This window comes from Sus scrofa, chromosome 9 (assembly GCF_054392235.1).
Source record: "Sus scrofa isolate SSC_HxYL_T2T_F1_AM1 chromosome 9, Sscrofa_HxYL_maternal_Yorkshire_Landrace_v2.0, whole genome shotgun sequence".
Classification (NCBI taxonomy): domain Eukaryota; kingdom Metazoa; phylum Chordata; class Mammalia; order Artiodactyla; family Suidae; genus Sus; species Sus scrofa.
In genome coordinates, this window is record NC_139391.1 from 59,774,529 (window position 1) to 59,794,142 (window position 19,614).

The 19,614-nt window shown below is 45.3% G+C and overlaps 1 protein-coding gene across 1 annotated transcript in view; it reads right to left on the minus strand.

The window, feature by feature from the left end:
- The window catches only part of OPCML (opioid binding protein/cell adhesion molecule like), a 1,104,108-nt gene that overhangs the window by 462,472 nt on the left and 622,022 nt on the right, over positions 1 to 19,614 (minus strand).

Consider the following 19,614-nt stretch of genomic DNA (forward strand, 5'->3'; position numbering starts at 1 on the left):
GGATGGCAAGTAGATTATTCAAATGCATCTTGATTTACACATGACAGATGTGTTCCTGAAAAATGTGTGTAAACCCGAATCATACTTGGAATTCACCAGGGAAACTTGGTATTTAAAGGAATCCTCTACTGAATCCTCTTGGAGAAAGAATTGCCAGCACGAAGTCTAACCTCTCCCCCTTGTGTAAGTATCCTGGGTATTGTGTAATCCCTTTTTGCTCCAGTCTGGGGCAAATTTATGTATGGCTTATGCAAATGAAGACACTTTTAAATGTTAATTTCTGATGGAAAGCCATCAACTGGGAGGCCTGCTCAGAAGAAGTGTTCCATCAGTCATGGCTGCAGGCTCAGCAACTGTGGATTCTGGCTTGGGATGCTACCCAAACCTGCCCTTAGACCCCAGAGTGGGCATTCTTCAGGACAAATTGAGTCACACCAGTAGTTATCCTAGGGAAGATCTGGCTCAAGAAGTCAGGGCTGGGGAAGGAACTGGTTAACAGCTCAATTAAATTGTGGAAAGCAACAAGCAAGGACTCTTCAAAAGGATTGTTCGGGCGAGAAGCTCAGCGTGTGAGTGCCTCGCAGAGTGTCTGGCATGTGGTGGGCAAGCACCCAGGCCATTTCTGAGACTCAGCATCTCAGCAGCTTGTGGTACAGGAACCAAGGGGCAGAGAACAGAGGACCAGGCAAAGGCTCTCCTCCAGGGTGGGGGGAGGCAAGAAGGAATTCAAAGAGATAACAGACATTTTATTGGGCTACAAAGAGAAGACTGCCCACACGTGATCAGACAACAGGAGATTTTTAGACAATATTTACACTGTCAACTAGACCAGGCTGATCTCTATACCTACACAAAGTGACTGTCATTTCCCTCTTCTTATTTATCTAATACCCTGAGAAGGCTGACACTGCAGTCAAATGATACGTGGCTTCTGAAAGGCTGTGTCCACAGTGGAAAGAAGACCAGGCTGGGAAACAGCCGCTGGGTCAGAGGTGCGACCTGCTGTCAACATCGGAACGCCCTTGGCAAGACCCTAGCCTCCCTGAGCTTCAGTCCTTTCTCTCCGGCTGGATGAACTCCAGGACAACAGCCTGCACATGCATCTTCCAGCCCAAAGAATTTTGGGAGTTTCTGGCAAAAGACACAGTACTCAGCATCACGGACATTTTTTTTTAATCTTCCCCAAAATGAGTTACGATTTCTTACTTTTGAGAAAAATAAGAGAGGAGGTAAGGGATTACCTGGGGCTTCTCCCAGCCACGATTAAAATAATGGAACATTACAGCAGTAAAGCCAGAAGCATCTTGAGAACGGTCTTTTCTCACCTCTCCAATCACTGCTAGCTTGCCTCCTCCCTCTGTCATGGAAGGGATCAAGAGGGTGTGTGTGTGTGTGTGTGTGTGTGTGTGTGTGTGTGTCTGGTTTCCACTAGAAGGGGCTGATGGAAGTGGTGTGAAATTGCAGCTCAAGGATGTGTCTTTGATGGATGGTACCCTGTCTCTGAAATCAGGAGCTGGCTGTGTGGCTTCAGGAAACATGGTAACTCATGATGCTCTAATGCCAATCTATAGTCCTAGGTGACTGCACCAGAGGAGCCTCAGATGAGGGCCTGGTGATTCTCAGAAGTCTTGCCTTGGGGTGGCAAACACAGATCGGGCCTCCTGTACAGTGCGGGGAGGGGGGAGGGGGAGAAAGGGACAGGCTCGCCCCCCAGCTGGACAAAATCTTGGACAAGCCCTTGTGGAGCCCAGCAGAAATTTACCCACCCGTTCAGAAAACACTTTTCACTCATCCAGCCATTAGTACGTCATGGACACTGAACAGAAGAGGATATATTTCTATCTGATGGAGTGACAAGTGCCTTGAACTGCCTGGTACTGCTCCACAGCCAGCTTCCTGACTCCAACCAATGATGAAATCATCATAAACAAGCTGAAGAGCAACAGCTGCAGCTAAATTATTTCTCCATCCCAATTGATTCCTCAGCTGGAATGTCATCCTGACAGATCCCTTTTGATCGAGGTGTCTCATTGAATAGAGTTCTCATTGCTCTTGAATTTGTGACCTCAGACCGCTGTGAAAGAAATGCAATTCAGAGAATTATTTCCAAACAACAACTGCTGCTCCTCTGGGAACTTCCCATGGCTTCTGGTTTTTGAAATTGTTGGTGAACCACCTACTGACTAAGCTATTAAAACTAGGTGTTTTGTTTGGATTCCAGGCTAATGGTTCTATAAATTCAAAAGCAAGAAAGACCGCAAAAGCCCACAGAAAGCCAGGCACTGAGGAGCCAGAGACACCCGGAGGCAGCTGCCCGCACACAGCTGGCCTGACTCCCAGGATCCTGACCTACTTAGCAGGCTGCTCCCCTGGGCCATCGGAGAGCTGGCAGTTAGAGCTGCGTGGGGAAACTTGTCTAATGAAACCCCTTCGGAGGCAGCAAATTTGTTTGAATGGGGCTTTTTCTGTGGACCTAAAACTCAGACTGAGTTTGCTGAAATGTTCAACAATCAGACAACCCTTTTTGGGGAGTTCCAGGTGCATTGAGAAATACAGGGAATGTGCTTTCTGAAGCTGGTTCCCTTTCTGCTCAGAACTTCATCTATAGCTTCCAGTGCATTTACCCAGCATCGCTGCCTTGCACTGGGTGGGTCCTAGAGGGGCCGTTTCCTGTAGTTTTAACAGCATTGCAATGGAGCAGGTGCAACGCCGTACCTGGTTTACCATCCCTGAGGCTCGGAGACATGATCTAACCTGCCCAGTGTCTCCCAGAGCCCAGGGCAGAGCCGGGACTAGACTCCCCAGCCCAAAGTTTAACCACCATGCTGTACAAATAGTTGCCAAAAGCGAAAGGCTGAGGGTCAATGACATAGTGACCTTCATGATGCAAAATTAGGAGACTGATTTCATTTTAGTAAGACTTCACTTGGAAGCAAGATAACCTAGACGTCAAAAAAAAAAAGAAAGAAAGAAAGAAAAGAAAAGAAAAAAAAAAAGAGTGGGCCTTTGGATCAAATGGATTTTTCATAATTCCCAGATCTAGCACTTTCTTGTAATATAAGCTCAGAGAAGCTATCAAATGTTTCTAAGCCTTGTTTTTGACATCTGTATGATGAGAATAATACCATGGTTGCTTTTGGGTTTTTATTTGTTTTTTTTTTGTTTGTTTTGTTTTGTTTTTCTTTTTATCATGTGAAAGTTCCAGGGCCAGGGATTGAACCAGAGCCCTTGCAGAGACAACGCCATGTAGTTATGCTGTAGGCCACAAGGGGAGTCCACAGTGGTTGTTTTGAGAATTAAATGAATTCATGTTTGTAGAAGCAGGAATGACGTCGTAGCAGCATTCACATCCTTCAACAGCTCCTCAAGCGCACACATTTTCTCAGCTCCAAGACATGGTTCAGAAAGGGAGTATGAAGCCTCTGTGTTTGGGGAGGGTTCTTGCAACGCAGCCTCAAGTGTGACATTTATACATCACCATTCTGTTCTTTCTCCTTCCTGCTGCCTGTCTACACTCTTTTTCCCTCTGCCCCGCCCCAAGCAGGGGTGCCTTTCATCAACAAATCCATCCGTGGCTGAAATATGACTCGTGTTAGGCATGAAAAGGAATATTCTGTCTGTGTACCCGGCAAGGGCCCGTGGGGGCAGACTCGCATTAGAATGCTTTGCAATAATATCAATCAGTATTAAAAATGTATGTTCTACTCAATTTTTAAAACATCTTAAATAAATCTTTAAATAAAGCCATTTTGTTTTATCTTTAGGGCTCTGTGAACAGGCAGCCCTGAGGGCCACGGTTTCCCCAAGCAGTGGTTCCCCGCCAGTGGTTCCTAGGAAAGCCGGTCTCAGTGTGTGGTCTCCTGGGAGGTCTCTGTGCGGGGGAGTCAAGTCTTTGGGGTGATGTTAGTGTTTTGCGTGGTGGCAGCACAGGATCCAGAAAGGAGGCTTATCCTTCAGGCTCATTTACCACTAGGAATTGCTCCTCAGGAAGTAGCTAGTTAACCCACACGCTTGAGGGACAGGCACTAATCTCCTAACGCCATGGAAAAGGTCAGTGATTCCACAGGAAGGAAAGAAAGGCCAGGTCCCTGTTACAGGGCTGGGAGAACTCAGGGAAAGTCTAAAAAAAATGAAGCCAGAGCGTTTCAGAAAGGAGCATGCTGCCTCCTTTGTAAATGCCTCTTGCGGCTGGCAAAGATCGTTTTTCTATGCGTCCACAGTAAAATCTCCTTGGTTGAAACCCAAACGCCTACAGAGACCAGAGGGAGACTGGTCAGGCATCATGGCATTGGGGGCAGTGAGGACTGAAGCAAGATGGACAGGATATTACAAGGGATCCACATCACTTTTAAGCAATAGCAATAGCTATTTAAGCAAGAGCAACAACAATAACATTTCTAGTGAGGACACCTTAAATACGTCTGCTTCCTAGAACAAGTGATGGTTTCCTATCCCAACCATTTCAATCCATCCAGAATCTCCTACTAACCAGATTTTCCTGCTTATCATCTCCCAGGCCTCAAACACGTCCTAGGAATTACCTCCCATTTTACTTCAAAGACTGTTATCTATATATATCACTGGCTCTCAATGTGGCACACGGTTCCTTGTTCAGTGGGATCCCTGCTATTATTATTATTAAGTTTTTCAGTCCCACCTTCTATCACTCTCTCTAACCAGCAAAGCGTTTGCCCACTCTCTGGTCCTTCCATGGGTTTTCCTTCCTGTATGTGTTTCCTTATGCTGTGACCTTTGCCTGAAATGCTTTTCCTGCCACTTTGTTCCTTGTCACAAAACTCCACTTCTAGTAAACAGGGCCATCCACGTCATCTCCCCAGTTGACCTTTTCCCTTGACCCTGTCTGACTCTGGTAGAATAAACCACCTGCTCATCCAGATCCTGGTTGCACTTTGCACATTTCTCTATCATGCCAGCAGCGTGCTGTAGTCAGATCAGTATGTGACATCCCTGCATGTAGAGCCTTGTCTGATTTACCCTAGTAGTTCCATTGCTAGCCCATTGGCTGGCCCATGGAGATGGCTGAAAGATGCTGAATGAACATACAGATCAGTGAAAAAAAGCTTGAATAAATAAGTTCCAAAAAGCACAGTGCTCCTAGAAGCTATATTTGAAATTTTAGGTTTCTCTTTTCTTTTTTTTTTTTTTTTTGTCTTTTTGTCTTTTGGGGCCACATCAGCAGCATATGGAGGTTCCCAGGCTAGGGGTCGAATCAGAGCTCCAGCCGCCAGCCACAGCCACAGCAATGTGGCATCTGAGCCAAGTCCATTACCTACCCACAGCTCATGGCAACGCCAGATCTTTAACCCACTGATCGAGGCCAGGGATTGAACCCACGCCCTCATGGATGGTAGTCGGGTTCGCCAAGCACTGAGCCACAACAGGAACTCCTAGGTTTATCTCTTGAAATCCCTTGGGGTCAGGGGTCTGATGCAAGGACCAGCTATTTCCTAAAAAAACTGGTGATCACTGTCATCAGTTGTGTGACAGCAAGAACAACCATGGGAGTAAATGCAAGAGGCCTTTCAGAAAGAGGACAGAGGACTATCCTTTGAGTGCAACCAGGAGAGGACAAAGGGCCACGGTGATACTAAAAACAAAGGTGAAAGAAAATAATTCCTCTCCCAAGAAACATACAAGCACACACACAGGCAAACAGCCGTCTGAGCTCAGAAGCCCCCCATCCAGATCTCCCTAATTAGCTGTTTAATCTTGGGCAAGTCACTGGGCTCTTGTAAATGCGATGTTTCAGAGTTTAAAAATATAAGCTTATTTGAACTCAGTTTTGTTCTTGCCCTAAAATTCTAGCTGGTAGATTCTGTGCTTGCTCAGGCTGCATCGTCTCAGGGTCAGAAGGACAATCTCACCACAGTCCCATCAAGTCTTGCCAGCCAGTCTGATTCCTTCACCATAAACACAGACACAGGTGCTGCTTCTTGGTTGGAAAGACTTAACTAATTGATCTGCACTTAAATAAAATTGCACCTAATTTTGCACATTCATGTTAATAAATGAAGATGGAAGATGGAGGGGACTCTTAGATCGGAATCTGCTTTGACTATCTAGAAATCACCTTCTGGGGATCACAGAACACTAAGAACCCTCAGGCCCTGAGGTCGGAGGCCTGGTGCCTGATGCCCACCCCTCCCCCCAAGGTGGGCCCACCAAGGAGCCCAGCCACACGTGCTCCCCACCACGAGAATCACTGTTTCCCAAGCCCATCACCCCTGAGCCCCCACTCCAGGGGCATCACTCTGCTCTCACCTAAGTCATTCTTCAAAAGAGCAAATGCACCCCAGAGACAGAAAGGTCGTGCAGGACGCCTGGCAGCCACATGGGGCAAAGCCCAGGGAATACCCCTTTAGCAGAAACTCTTTGGATCCCCTCTCAGCTGCACTGCATGACCTGTCTCCCTGGGGGCATGTCTCCCTACCTCTCACACACCTGTGTTTCTTAAAAAACAGCCAGTTCAACAGCCAGTTTGTTCATGATTCCAGGTACAACCCTAGACCCCAGGGCTGAGTGTCATAGAAACTTCATGGAGGTCAAAGCCCTGGGTTCTTTAGGTCCAAAATTAGAAATGAAGTTCAAGTGTAGTGAAATATCTAGGAGGAGGCATGTCTCAAGAAAGAAAGGTGTAGGGCCAGGAAAGCATCTGTATCCTGTGCTCCCGAGGTTGCTAGAGACAGGTGCACCGCCGCGGACTCACAGGGACATCCACAGCATCCTTCCATCCTCATCACAGGGACATCCTTCCATCCTCATCAGCCATGGGTTGCTCCACAGAATTCTCAGGAAGCACCTCCCTGCTGATCACCAAGTCCCACCCCAGCCCCTCATGGAAGAGTGAGGGGTGACCACAAGAGGGAAATGCTTCACAAGACATTTCTTTCAACTGTCAGCCTGTCACATCACGGTTGCCTGTTGTCGCTCGGAACAAGAAAGCCTTGGGGCCCAAGGAATGCCAAGGAGGTGGCAGCTGGGGGGCGGGGCTGTTGCCAGGCCTTCTCTGGCTAATATATGCAGCGGGCGTGGCGTTTCTGACAATATTGCTTCTGCCTCACTTGCCATTTAATGTTAAGAGGCTTCTAGAGTCTCCTGCATTTAAAGAGTAATGACTGTTTTCAGGGTAAATGCTCTGTTAAATAACCCTGGATTATTGTGTCGTGTTATTACATTTATAAAATGGCATTTCAAAAAATAATAATTGTTTTAGAGTTAATTGATGTTTTTAACCATCGCTGTGTGGAGAATTTTTATCCAGCAGACAGGGAGTGAGCAAGGGAGAAAGATATTTCCATCTAGAGAGTTGGCTCTGAAAATAGAAACCACTCCTGCCTATGAAATCCTGGTGGAGAGGGCCCTCCCTCTCGAAGCAGCACTTTCTGTGAGCCCTTTGCACTGCAATTAAAGCAACCACAGGGTGCAGGTAAGAGGCAGCTGAATCCCTGGTGCAGCCTGCGGGCGCTGGGCCTGGTGGGAAATGGGCCCTGGGGGCCTTGGCACGGACTCCTGGCCATTGTGCTCCACGTGAGCAGGCCTGGCCCTGAGCTGCCCGAGGCCATGGCTGAGACTGAGCTCTCCAGAGCCTTGACTTTTCAGATGTGAGTTAATTACATGGCCGACAGTCTCGGAATTCGACACTGCCAGGGGCAGAGCTGAAGGTGGGAGGTTACAGAATAAACTCAGAAATTCCAAACCCCACTTTGGAAGAGTGCAGAGTTGGGGGGGCGGCGGGGGGGTCTCCCCTGAAAGGCCCCCTGGTGTGCCTAGGATGGTGTGGCTTCCTTCCTTTTTATCCTGATTCCTCCATCACCACCCTTCAAGGCTGTCTAGAGGGGACTAGTTCCACCGTATGGGTGAGATATTCTCGCCTCATCACATGATTTCCTTTGGCCAGTTTTTCTGTCAAGGAGGAATTGGGTAGCATCAGGACATAGCTTTTTTTTTTTATTTTTTTGTCTTTCTGTCTTTTTTAGGGCCGCACCCACGGCATATGGAGGTTCTCAGGCTACGGGTCCAATAAGAGCTGTACCTGCCAGTCTACGCCAGGGCCACAGCAACACGGGATCCGAGCCACATCTCTATACCACAGCTCATAGCAACGCTGGATCGTTAACCCACTGAGCGAGGTCAGGGATTGAACCTGCATCCTCAAGGATGCCAGTCAGGTTCATTAACCACTGAGTCACAATGGGAACTCCGAGGACATAGCTTTAACTATAAATACATGCATGCACAGAGAAGACAAAGCTTATTTTTACTATGCTGGAGCTTAATGGAAACCTGACATCTTTATATTTGCAGTTCATTGACGCCTCCACCATATATTCTATCATCCAGTATTGCCATGCACCTCAGGACTATTGTAGCTGCATGCCAGCAGCTGATAACAGTAGTAAATGGACAAAAAGCCAGGCTCAGAGAAAAATGGAAGGGTGTTGCAATGTTAAGGTAGAGGTTATTGAGTGCAAACCTCTAATTTCAAAAATGAAAATGAAACCAAGAGTGTTAAGCAACTGGCCAAGATTATACATCTGTCTTTTTTTTTTTTTTTTTTTCTTTTTTTTATTTCTTTGGGCCGCTCCCGCGGCATACGGAGGCTCCCAGGCTAGGGATCGAATCGGAGCTGTAGCCACCGGCCTACGCCAGAGCCGCAGCAACGCGGGATCTGAGCCATGTCTGCAACCTACACCACAGCTCACGTTAACCCCGGATCATTAACCCACCGAGCAAGGGCAGGGACCGAACCCGCAACCTCATGGTTCCTAGCCGGATTCGTTAACCACTGCGCCACGATGGGAACTGCAGATTATACATCTGAATATTAGAGCTGCCCCAGGAACCCGATCTCTGACTTCAGAACCGCTCCCCCCCATTTTTCCCGAATGCTTTTCTATGAATTCTTAGAGATGTCTGCATGTGGACAGAATCCTCACGTCCACCCTCACTCTGAAACCAGCACCATTGATAATGACAAGGCTCGGCCTTCGTGGAGAACGACATGGGTGTTCCGACTACCCCACAGCCGGAATCAGTCCACTGAGCAACAATACCGGTCCTCATCTCTCATGGCCACAAAACCAGGAGACGGTTCAGGAAGGGGCAAAGTAGAATGAGCTGGAATTCATGACCTCCTCTTCAACACACAGTGGGGAAAATGTCTTGATGACTCACACATTCATCAAGACACCTGAGGGGATTTTTCCTGACTATGTTGGTACCTCTCCTAAGAGTGAGCAGAAACCATATGCAAAGAAAACCAAGCCCACAGAGCAATGGCTACCACCCAGCAGCAAAGAAGCCAGGTCAAGTGACTCTCCAGCCACAAGAAGTACGAGGACCCTTGGGGTCATGGGCAGGATGTGGGACCCAGCACCTCCATCCTCACAGTCTAAGGCCTCTTAGCCACACGGCCATCCAGAGGGCAGAAACGTGGCTCAAAGACTGCCATCGCAGTGTCTAGGAATGAAAACTTTAGTGGATGTCTCTGTGTACTTAAATATAAACATGTTTAATACTTCTACACTTGTTTAGAAGGTAAGTGGCCCACCCCCTTATCACACAGGATCTTAGATTCAGGATGTACAGAGCTGAAGGCATCTGGCGAGTTATTCTTTGTTTCTCTTCAGGACAGAGTAAATGGTCCAGGCGGAGCCAAATCAGCCTGAAAATCTAGAACACACTGAGACACACCAGTTAGGGGCCATGTGGCAGGCTCCGAGGGCCACTAGAACCCTTGGGACGTTCACTGTCCTCCACAAAGCCAAGGAATCTTTTTCTCATTCGAAAAAAGTAGATCCCCCGCCCTACACCAAACTCCAATAAAGAAATGGAAAGATAAATGGGTAAGACTGCAGGGTTCCCGGCTATAAAACAAAATTCTGACCTTATTTCACAAAGCTAGAAATTACAATGGGAGGGTATCATTAGGAAAATATTTACATAATATGGGTAAGCTATGAACTCAGTAGGTGAGCAAGACAGTTTTGAATAATAATGGAATCATCATATTTGGACCAATATGCCTAAGTCACCAGGATATGATGAACTTCTTCCCCCCTCTCGGCGATGAGCTCAGTCAAGTACAATTAGTAATTAACTTCATCAACATCATCGTCAATGTCATTATGAAAACAATGTGTATTTTTATAAAGCACTTACACAAAACAAATTAATCTTTGGAAACTGGTAATCAATTTACTTATAAAAATAAAAAAAAAGAGCCACATTGATTTTAAAAATTGTCTCAAAAACAATGGATTGGCTGGATTAGTGTTTTCAGATACTGCCAAGAGAAAAAAAACAAACTTATTCCATCACTTTTTGAAATATTATCTTTGGATCATCTCAGACTCACCGAAGCCATATTCCTTCATCATTCCCTTGTCCAGGAGCTTACCTGTCCCCATAGCCTCCCTCCCTTTTTTTTTCTCTTTCGCTTTCTCTCCCTCCATCCCTTGTCCTTGATTTCAGTAACTTCCATTGTGTATATCATCCCTAAAGCTGAAATGCAGGAAGCAATTTCAGGAAGATGGAAGGCGTTCCCGTCGTGGCTCAGTGGTTAACGAATCCGACTAGGAACCGTGAGGTTGCGGGTTCGATTCCTGGCCTCGCTCAGTGGGTTAAGGATCCAGCATTGCCGTGAGCTGTGTAGGTCGCAGACATGGCTTGGATCCCGAGTTGCTATGGCTGTGGTGTAGGCCGGCGGCTACAGCTCCGATTTGACCCCTAGCCTGGGAACCTCCACATGCTGCGGGAGCAGCCCTAGAAAAGGCAAAAAGACAAAAAGGCAAAAAAAAAAAAAAAAAGAAGAAGAAGAAAGAGACGAGATTCTACTGAACTGTACTATGGACACTTATGAAATTAAGTATCAGGACCAGCACCAGACCAGTTACAGGCCATAAGATGGGCTGGATTCTCTGCATTGGTAGACCCAATCTGATAGCCCGGTTGGAAAATCAACCCTTAGGATGGTTTTCAAAACAGTCATTGTTTACTTTTGCACACCAGGAAGTTCCTCAAGTTTATGTTCTTATCTCTTGCATCAACTCTTTGGACAACCTTGCTGGGAGGGGGGCTGTGTGCTTTTGCTTTTGACTCTCATCTCAGCCCAAATCACTCCGTCTTCCTTAGGCTTCCTTCCTTCCTTCCATTCCTTCCTTTAGAGAGATCGGCTAAAACATCATGACTTTGCTTCAAACCCTTCAGTGACTCCCCAGAGGATAAAATCCATGACCCATCTTCCCAGGGCCTTCTGGAAACAAAGGAGCGAGTTAGCAGACATCTTTTTACCATATACCAAGTACATGTCGGGGACTCTTTGGTGCTTTCACACGTAAAATCGTAACTGGTCCTTAGAATAATCCTTTAGAAGAGATACTGATGCAGTTAGAGTCGCCTGAAGATACAATATGAAAAATGTTTTATGCAACTTGGAGGATGTTTTACCTATTACTGTAATCTCTTTTTTTCCCTATTCTTTCTTTTATTATTTAAAAGTAAAACATACACAAGTTACAAATTGTCAGAGTTAAAATTGATTGAAATTGATACATGGCAGCATTATGAGATTTTATACATTGGGGTTCGCAAAAGTAACTTAAAATCAATAATTTGGAGAGAAATTATTCAGGAAATCTTAATGACTTATTATGGTAAAAACACTTATAAGAGCACATCCATTAATGGAGGACAATTACTGGAAAGTAAATTTATTATTCAGGAAATCAATTAACTTGTATTTAATTACTTAAAATGATGATCCGTTAGTAAACATTTGTACATTTTGCTTACAAATATCGCTTCTGATTATGGTTCATCAGGAAACAGAATGACTATGTTATATCATTGAAAGTAATTTGGTTCACTTCCCATTCCCCCTTTCTGTCTCCCTCTGTGAGTTACTATCCTGAAGAACCAGAGAACATGAAAAGAGAAAGATGGGCTGAGGTCACTGGTCTCCCTCCTCACTTCCCAAGGAAGACTCGCAGGCTCAGAGTGGTGAAGTGGCTGCCTGGGGCTGCCAGCTGACAGCAGGTGGCCCTGGGACCAGAATTCCCAAAGCTCCTGGCATCAAGGGTGATTCCTTCTCTGACCATGGTTCCCTCATGAAATCACCCAAAGCAGAAAGAAGACCCAAGGGCATACACCCTCTTTCTTCCTTCCTCCCTCCCTCCCTTTCCTCCCTCCCTCCCTTTCCTTCCTTCCTCCCTCCCTTTCTTTCTTTCTTTCTTTCTTTCTTTCTTTCTTTCTTTCTTTCTTTCTTTCTTTCTTTCTTTCTTTCTTTTTCTTTCTTTCTTCCTTTCTTTCTCTTTTTCTTTCTTTTCTTTCTTTCTTTTCTTTTTCTCTTTCTTTCTTTCTTTCTTCTTCCTCCCTTCCCTTATTTCTGTCTTTCTTTTTTTTCTTTCTTTCTCTCTTTCTTTCTTTCCATCCTTCCTTCCTTTTTGACAGCAAAAATCCATGTCCACTTTAGAAAGTCATGGGATGCAAGTCATCCTCTAAGCTACAGGATAGAGAGAGTCACCTAGCACACCTGCTTGGTCCCCCACCCTGCCTCCTCTTCATTCCATCAGGCATCCTTTTGACTCATTTTCTGGTGTTTTCTGCCTTGCTATTGGCATAACATCCTATCAGTGCAGTTAATTACATCCACTTGGAGTGTGAAGGACAACTTGATTGTCTCAAAGAGCCAGAGGCCATGTAATCCATCTCACTGCTCTCAGGAAGCAAGTTTGCAGTTGTCTCTTCTGCAAGGAGGAGAGGGACGACCCTTGGCAATCTCGGGCACTTTGGATCCTGCTCCAGGTCCACAATGGGGCTTGTCCCCACCTCCTATGCTAGTATCCTTCCAGAGATATAAGGCAAGGCCATTTTACCCCATCTAGACTCTGACACCTCCACATGGCTAAGTGTGCACATCTGACTATACATTCTCATTATTTTTTAAATTCTTCTGAAAAAACAATAAATGATGTGGTTGTTTACATGACTCTATGATGTAATATGGTGAATCTATTGTGACTATAACGTTCCTGTTCCAGTAATTGTTTGAATTTACTAAATGCTATCCAATTTCTTGCTTCTGTGTGTGGAAGAATGAACTGAAACTCACCTTTTTCTTTCCTGCTTTTTAGGGCTGCACCCGCAGCATACGGAGGTTCCCAGGCTAGGGGTCCAATCACAGCTACAGCTGCCAGCCTACATCTCAGCCATAGCAAGGCAGGATCCAAGCGGCAACTGCAACCTACAGCCCAGCTCATGGCAATGCCCGATCCTTAACCCACTAAGCGAAGCCAGGGATCGAAGCCACAACCTCATGGTTCCTAGTCAGATTCATTTCTGCTGCACCTTGATGGGAACTCCTGAAACTTACCTTAATATTACTGTGGCTTCAATGTCTGTGTCCTATCATCCTGACCTTTGAATTTGAGAGCAGGAGCAGCTGTCTGGGATAGCAGGCTCCCCATGGGACTCCTCAGTCTCCTGGTGGCTGCCTGGTAGGTTCTACCTAGCCCAGGACCCCTGCAAGCAAGACCAAGAGGGCTGACTGCTTGTGGTCTGGCTGATTCCCGTGCAAACCCAGAGCAGACACTGAGTAAGCTGTGCTGGGTTGTGGGTTGAGAAACAGAGAGCTTTGCCCAGCAACTGGCAGGTGCTCAGGGGACAGATACTGGGAGGGATACAGTGGGTCACGTGGCCCTCTGGGCTGGATGAGCATGTGGTCTATATGTCAGCTCTATTCTTATCTTCTCTTTATGTTACTACCCACGCACCTTTCTTTCTAAAGACATTGTCAAATGAAATCATTTTTTTTTCAATCTTGCTACTTACTTATGGTTTTTTGGTTTTTTTTTTTTTTTTTTTGGTCTTTTTTGTCGTTTCTAGGGCCACACCCACCACATACGGAGGTTCCCAGGCTAGGGGTCTAATCAGAGCTGTAGCTGCCTGCCTACGCCAGAGCCACAGCAATGCGGGATCCGAGCCACATCTGCGACCTAAACTACAGCTTAGGGCAACGCTGGATCCTTAATTCACTGAGCAAGGCCAGGGATCGAACCCGCAACCTCATGGTTCCTAGTCGGGTTCGTTAACCACAGAGCCATGAGGGGAACTCCAAGTGAAATCAATTTTATACATCTCATAGAATCATACATAGAGAAGCAGGTAGGATATGGGGACCTGCCTTATGTTACCAGCTCCTCCTCCTCTGCCTTCTCAGAGGTTTGCCTCCAACTCATTATCCAACATTATAGATGTGAATGTGCATATCTCTTTTGTAAACATGATATGTGCATGTTGTACACTCTGCTTTTCCACACCACCTCCCAGTGAGAAGGGTAAGTTTCTGATGTCCAAAAAGATGCTAAACCTCGTTCTTTATAAGAACTGCAAAGCAGGTCGTACAATGGTGGGCGGGCCTTCAGCCTCCGTAGCCATCTAGTATATGTCCAAGTTTTTATGCTGCCACTCTTCTGTAGGGGGTTGGATCATCAGAACTACCGCTCAGACAGTTTTCTAAAGCCCCCCACCCCTACCCCACCAGAAGCTGGGATGGCTGGTACTTCCTTTTCTAATTTCAATGATCTTCTACAAAAAGTTCACATACCTGTCCTCTCACCAACAGTGTCCACGGACCACCTTTTTTTTGAGGCCCCACTGACATAAACGGCTATATTGTTTATTAGTTTTTGAGTGGGTATTTGTGTTTTGCCCTTTAATTTGTTATTTCCCTGATTCTTCATGAGGCTCAGCACCTTTTCCCATATCTTTGCACTATTTTATCTTTTATTGCAATAAATTGATTCATATTCTTTGTCTATTTTCTGTCAGGTTATTTATCTTTTTGTTGGTGATGTGTAGCTGTTCTTTATTTAATCCAGATATTAACATCATAAATATTGCTAATCTTTTTTCCCCACTCTACTACTTGCCTCTTAACGGCTTCTGTTATCTTTTTTCTTTTTTTTCTGTTGGCTCTTTCATATTTAATGAGGCCAATCTATCAATACATCAATCTTTTCCTTTATTGCTTTTGGGTTTCCTGTCTTAATTACGAAAAGTTTCCCACTCCCAAGACTATATGCATGGGTATGTATAAAACTCTTTATTTTCCTGACACTGTCAGGATATTTATATTTATACTAATACACACCTCCCCGACCCATCTGCATTTATTTTTTTTAATTACTATATGAGGTGTAGTCCTATCAAATTTTAATTCTTGATAACATGATATTTATATATCCTTAGAAGACTCCTTATTTTTTTAAGAAAGGATACTACAAGCAGGTAATTTAAAAATCACCTTTACAAACGTCATCACTGCCAAGAGAGACAGCCTCTCATCAGCTGTCTGTGCTGACACCCCTCTGGGCCCCTGTTCTCCATGACTTTGGGTTTCCACAGTCCTGTCAACATGCGCCATGAAAATCAAAGTCACACGGCTGTCCACACACCAGCATTCTGGACAGCCCTGGATGTCACAGATCTTGTGTATAGTTGTCAAAACAGAGAAATAGAAACAAAATTCACAGTCCCTCACCTTGAACACATAATCTAAGCATTCGTGACAACACATCCGAAAAGAAAGCAGAAAGAAGAAGATGCACCATGAGGATAAAAAGCCGGGAGCTGAAGGGAAGGGATGGAGGAAGAGATCTGAGCTGGCAAAAGAGAGAGGCGATACAGTGTGTGCGGGTTAAACGCAGAGACCGTGCCGGGAGGCTGCTGAGACCACATGGAGGATCTCTGGGACCCCCCACTTGCCTCCTCCCTTCACATTGAGGTTCAGGGGCTCCCCATTATGGGCAGCAAGGGAGACAGACACAGACCTTTTCAATAGCTAGGACTAAAATGGCGTTATTCTGCTCATTCCTATTTGATTGTAAATGTGATATGTGAGCTTCACATTGGGCCTGAGTTTTTTTGCTGCCCTGGACTCCGCGGATGGGCCCCCAGTGCAGAGGGTGCGCCCCACTCCCATAATCAAGTCTAAGCTACCACAACTAATCCATCATTTGTGGCCAGCAAGGCCGGCTCCTGAGTGTCGATGTGGAGTTAATTAGACAAATATCGTACGTTAAAGTCCAATTGATTATTAAGACACCATAACGAGGATTTAACATCACGGCATGCACTGGAAACGCTGCATTATACCTGCAGCGTGCCTGCTCAACCTCGGAAAGTGTGTAGAGGCATCAGCTGACAATTAGCATTCAATAGCAGCTCCGACCTGTTTTATCACTGCTGATTTAATAAGACAGTTATTGTTCTCTCTGTTAATTAATAACTATCGATTAAAGTTTAAGTCTGGGCATCATCAGCCATGTGTGCTTCTGGTTAACTACAGGGGAGTTAGCACGTCTCTCTGTTCAGCTGACTTGCTCCTTCCCATCCAGGCTACAAACAAGGGTCATTGTGCCCCTGCAGGTGAGCCTGGACCAAGAGTATCACAAGAGATAGGGTATAGAGGAAGGATGTTTCCAGAGAGTCTGGGAGAGAACAAAATCACAAACATCATCTGGGTACCTAGCTTCCTCTAAAGACCTTTAAAGTCTAGAAAGCTGTGGGTTTCCTTGTTGCCATGGCACCCAGGACTAGGTTAGCCATGATCTCTCCCTGGAGCATGAGTCAAGAGCTTATGCCTCTTCCCTGGATCCATCTAACCTCCTTACCATGCAGGAGAGCAAGGCTGTTCTCACCAACCTCTGCCAAGTTCTATGTAGTGGTGGCGATGGTGGTGATGGGGAAGTTGGTGATGGTGGTGGTGCTGATGATGTTGGTGACAATGAGGTTTGTGATGGTGATGGTGGTGGTGCTGATGATTGAGTGATGGTAAGGTTGTTGATGGTGGTGGTAATGATGATGTTGGTGGTGAGGAATGGGATTCATGGGCCTACCCAGATCCGTCCCAACACCTGTACCTTTGCCCTGGAATGAATTAAATGAGGCTTTTGATCCACTGGATCTTTGGGTCTAACACAAGCTTTTACTCTGTGTTCCTCCAAGACTGTTGAGAGAAGCTTTTCTGCCCCTATCTCTATCCCTGTGTGCAATGGACATTTTTGTTGTTGTTTCAATATGTTTCTCTATTTTCTGAGGTTAGTTCTGTCACTGGTCTTTTTTTTTTTTCTTTTTTCTTTTTTAGGGCCACACCCACTGCATATGGAGGTTCCCAGGCTAGGGGTTGCATTGGAGCCGTAGCCACTGGCCTATGCTACAGCCACCACAACTCCATATCCAAGCTCACAGCATTGCTGGATCTTGAACCCATGGAGCAAGGCCAGGGATAGAACCCGCGTCCTCATGGGTATTAGTCAAGATTTGTTTCCTCTGAGCCACAATGGGAACTCCTTTTTTTTTTTTCTTTTTTTTTTTTTTGTCACTGATCTTGAAAATAATCTTGCGATAAGGTAAAAGATTACATCCTAATCTTCAATTTGCTAATATAAGCAAATGAATAGTTTTTTCCTTTCTGGTAATGCTATTTTTTAACATTTACTTTGTAAACTTTTTTGTTGTTGTTTCAATATGTTTCTCTATTTTCTGAGGTTAGTTCTGTCACTGGTCTTTTTTTTTTTTTTTCTTTTTTCTTTTTTAGGGCCACACCCACTGCATATGGAGGTTCCCAGGCTAGGGGTTGCATTGGAGCCGTAGCCACTGGCCTATGCTACAGCCACCACAACTCCATATCCAAGCTCACAGCATTGCTGGATCTTGAACCCATGGAGCAAGGCCAGGGATAGAACCCGCGTCCTCATGGGTATTAGTCAAGATTTGTTTCCTCTGAGCCACAATGGGAACTCCTTTTTTTTTTTCTTTTTTTCTTTTTTGTCACTGGTCTTGAAAATAATCTTGCGATAAGGTAAAAGATTACATCCTAATCTTCAATTTGCTAATATAAGCAAATGAATAGTTTTTTCCTTTCTGGTAATGCTATTTTTTAACATTTACTTTGTAAACTTCTTTGTATCACTTTTTCAGTTACTGTTTATTGAAAGTATAGTGTTGAAAAAGTGAAGTGCATAAACAACCACTGATCTTGAGTGCAGTGCAATGATGTTTAAACATATACACGTGTGTAACCACACCCAGCTCAAAACACAGAGCATTCCCCCCACCCTGCAAATCTTCCTCAAGCCATTAAGCCTCAGAACTCTCCCTCCACCCCCTAAGTAACTATGCTGACTTCTACCAGCACTGATTTATTTTGCATGTTCTTGAGCTTTATAAAATTGGAATCAGCGTGTACAATTTGGTGCCTGAGAGACATTAATTTGTAAAAGTAAAAATAAGTACATCAAAGTGAGGGGTCTTTGATTTACTTTTGTAAGTCCGTTAAGCTCACTTTACAACATCTCTAATAATTTAACCTTATTTTCTGATATATTTAGCTGAAGACCGCGGTCTTTCTTCAGTTCCCAACATCTGAGACATCTTTATTAGGACTCCACGAACACAGCCAGTCTTATGAATAGATTCATAAGTGAATGTTAAAACCACAAAGGCTAAGGGGTATCTACTGCAATCCTCCTTCTCAACTTGCTATTTTTTTTTTTTTCTTTTTTTGGGCTGCACCTGTGGCATATGGATGTTCCCGGGCTTGGGGTTGAATCAGAGCTGCAGCCACTGGCCTACACCACAGCCACAGAAACACCAGATCCGAGCCGCCTCTGTGACCTACAGCACAGCTCACAGCAATGCCAGATCCTTAACTCACTGAGCAAGGCTAGGGATCGAACCCACATCCTCATGGACACTAGTTGGATTCATTACCACTGAGCCACAACGGGAACTTCCTCCTTCTCAACTTATATTTGCCAACATAAAGTGCTAGAGGTGAAAAAGTAAGATGTTGCCCACATATCCATCTTATGACACAGGAACACTGGAATTGGAAATGTTACAATGGCATCTTTAACTGACCCTGTGTCTTATCTCTGGACACAGTGGTGTCTGCTTCAGTTAACTCAGGGGAAAATGATCAGGCTGGATTAGGCTCAGAGCAGACTGTGGATGTGGGTAAAATGCATAATAGGCGGACTCAGTATGCGTGGACAGTGGCAAGATTCAGTGCATCGGAGCAGAAGTGGTTAGCCCCTGGGAAGACCCCGAAACCTAGATGTATGGGCAATGTTTGGGGTTATAAATGGGCAGGTAGGCAGTGGAGCCTGGATTTAAGGGCAGGCTGTGGGTTCTTGGCAACAGATAAATAAGAGAAAAGAGCTCAGAGGGATTGATTTAGTAGCCGGGCTACCAGGACAGAGACCAACGAGGAAAATGAGGATTCCAGGACAGGGTTCTCGGCATGACCGCCTTAGCATCACCAGGGACCTTGTAAGAAACTTGGATCTCAGCTCACTCCCTGCTGAATCAGAAACTCTGGGAATCTGTTTTAACAAACCCTCTGGATGATCCTGATACCGGCTAAAGTTTGAGAACCAGAGGTCTAAGGCACGGGGGACTGAGAGTTCTAAATAGAGCTTGCTTCTCAAGAGTGAGGGATCCATGTCAGCACTGGGCTGAAATGGTGGAAAACAGTGCCAATACCCAGGCAACACATTGCAGTAACGAGTCTCCTAGGGGTAAGAGCTG